At 40.5% G+C, this 2,525-nt stretch overlaps 1 non-coding gene across 1 annotated transcript; it reads right to left on the bottom strand.

Annotated features, from left to right (window-relative positions):
* Positions 1–2,034: 2,034 nt before the first annotated feature.
* On the bottom strand, positions 2,035–2,225 carry LOC143660480 (U2 spliceosomal RNA). The gene has a single exon (XR_013164077.1). It is a non-coding gene; the product is annotated as a U2 spliceosomal RNA (small nuclear RNA).
* Positions 2,226–2,525: the final 300 nt, after the last annotated feature.

Below are 2,525 nucleotides of genomic sequence, written 5' to 3'. Positions count from 1 at the left end.
TGCCCTTTCTATTTCTGTTATTGCATTTTCCAGTTCTACAATTTCTATTTGCTTCTTTTATTATAACCTTAATCTATTTGCTGAGATTATCTATTTTTTTTCATTCATCTCAGGAAAATGTGTAACTGGTTGTTGACACATTTTTATGATGGCTGCTTTAAAATCCTTGTTTGATAATTCCGACATCTGATTTATCTCAGTGTCAATGTCAGTTGGTAGTCTTTTCTTGTTCAAATTCTGATTTTCTTGACTCTTGATATAATGGTTTTCAATATCCTGGACATTTTGTCTATTATGTTAGGAAATTCTGAGTACTATTTAAGTCTTTTAACAGGCAGTCACCCTGTTTAGGGTCAGCACATGGGTCCCAGCCTACATTTGTGGGCTGCGATTCCAATGACAGTTTAAAATTCAAAGCCTTTATGGTATTTCTTTGGTCTGCTTGCTTTACCTGGTGCTTCTGGGACTCTCACCAGTCTTGGTTACTGCTGCCTCAGGAGATGGAAGAGGTTTTCTCAGGCTGGCAGAAGGGTGTCTCTCAGTGCGGGAGGGAAGTCTCCAATCCTGTGGAGAAGGAGAGCATTTTCCCTGGAGGCTTACTTTTGGGTAGAAGAAAGTTGGGTGAAGATACCTGGTCCTTGTCCACTGGAATCCACCATATCAGCTTTGAAATAAATATCTTTGCTTTTCTCTTATGTAAAAGAGAAGAATTTCTCTCTTGTTTCAGTCACTATTATTAGAACTTTAGAACTTTATCCTGATTAATAAAGTATCTAAAACGTGGAAGGGATAGAATGGGTAGCCCCCAAATCTGCCGGCCCCTCCTCCCCTAGGCAAACAATTTTGCCACCCCCATGTCTGTGGCCTCCACAATCACTCCCCAGTGCTACCCTCCTTGGCTGAAGACCCCTCTACTCTGAATCAGATAACACCTTCTTGCATGAAGAGCAGACTGTTGGAAATACTCAGAGTCTGGGAGCCTTGAGTTTGAATCCCAGCTTCATCACTTATCAGCTTTGAGAACTCATGTATATGACTCAAGTTACAACTATAAAATAGCAATGATAACTCTGATTCCAGATTTATTGTGGAGATTAGAAATATAATGTGCATAAGCCATCTAGCCCGATAGATATTTCATCACCATCACCATCATCATTATCTTCTACCCATAGCAAAGATTAGAGTTATTTTATAAGAGAAGAGTCCCATAAAATACAGCATATAAATAATCCGAGCTAATGTTTATGGAGTGCGGGCTATGAGTCAGGCATTTGTTTAAGCACTTTATGTGTGTGATTTCATTTAATCCACATGAACCAATCAGATGGTTATCATAATCATAACCACCATATCCCTTTAATAAGTTGAGGAGCCTGGACTCAAAGAGACTGAGTGACACAGCTAAGAGGTGGAACTGAAATACAGTACTAGGTCTGTACAACCATAGAGAGAAAACTTTTATCAAGTGGAGAGCAGGAAGAAGTATCTCAGAGTTTGGAGTCTGAACAATGAATGAACTCCATTCATTCATTCACTCACTCACTCATTCAGAGGTGTCTGTGGAACTTTTAGTTCCTGCCAGTTCTATGTTATGCACCATATATACAAAGATGGGCAAAATCCTCAAGGGGCTTTTAAAGATAGATATATAAAGAGAAAGAGACTCTAAAATTTTAAGCTGTAATGAATTATATGCACATTGGATATATTTGGACATACAGCAAAAAAACAGTTAGATCTAGGGGACTGAGGAATTATTTAGCACCTTAACCCAGAAGGCCCAGTTTTGCAACATTTCTTCAAAGGTCTATTTTATAATGTAGTTTTTTTCTTTTTGCATGGGCAGGCACTGATACTTGAACCCACGTCTCCGGCATGGCAGACGAGAACTCTGCCACTGAGCCACCAGAGCCCACCCTGTGATATACTTGTTAAGGATACCTATTTTCTTGTGGCAAAGAAGCACGATAGTGTTGGCCAGCTCATACATGGGCAGGACTTTTTAATTAATTAATTAATTTATTCCCCCAAGGGGAGTGCACCGTTCCTGGAAGTACTGCAATACCAGGTCAATGCGCGGAGTGGACACAGCAAGCTCCTATTCCATGTCCCAATTCCAAAAATCCATTTAATATGTTGTCTTCAGATAGAGGGCGTATCAGATATTAAACTGATAAGAACAGATACTACACTTGATCTTAGCCAAACGGCCAAGAAGCGATGAGGCAAGGACTTTTGTTTGTTGTGAATGAAAGGAGTTGTGTTTGCTGTCAGTTTAAAGATGAAGAACTGCAGAAGGTGCTTCAGTAGCAGACATGGTGCTTCTCTGGGAGAGATCAGGTTTTGCTTCTGTTCCTACTAGGGCTTCCCTGACAACTCCTTTCCCTCTGCCTGCTCACAGTTTCCACTGGTAGGTGCTGGGAATCCCTGTAGCAAGAGAGAAGGAAACCAGGTGAGAAAACCAGACATTGAGCTGAGGTTGAAAGGCAGGTGCTTTTGAGTCTTTTTGGTATGCATCAGTG

Source organism: Tamandua tetradactyla, chromosome 16 (genome assembly GCF_023851605.1).
Source record: "Tamandua tetradactyla isolate mTamTet1 chromosome 16, mTamTet1.pri, whole genome shotgun sequence".
NCBI lineage: Eukaryota > Metazoa > Chordata > Mammalia > Pilosa > Myrmecophagidae > Tamandua > Tamandua tetradactyla.
The sequence above is the reverse complement of the archived record's forward strand: the minus strand, read 5'-3'. Positions and strand labels throughout refer to the sequence as shown.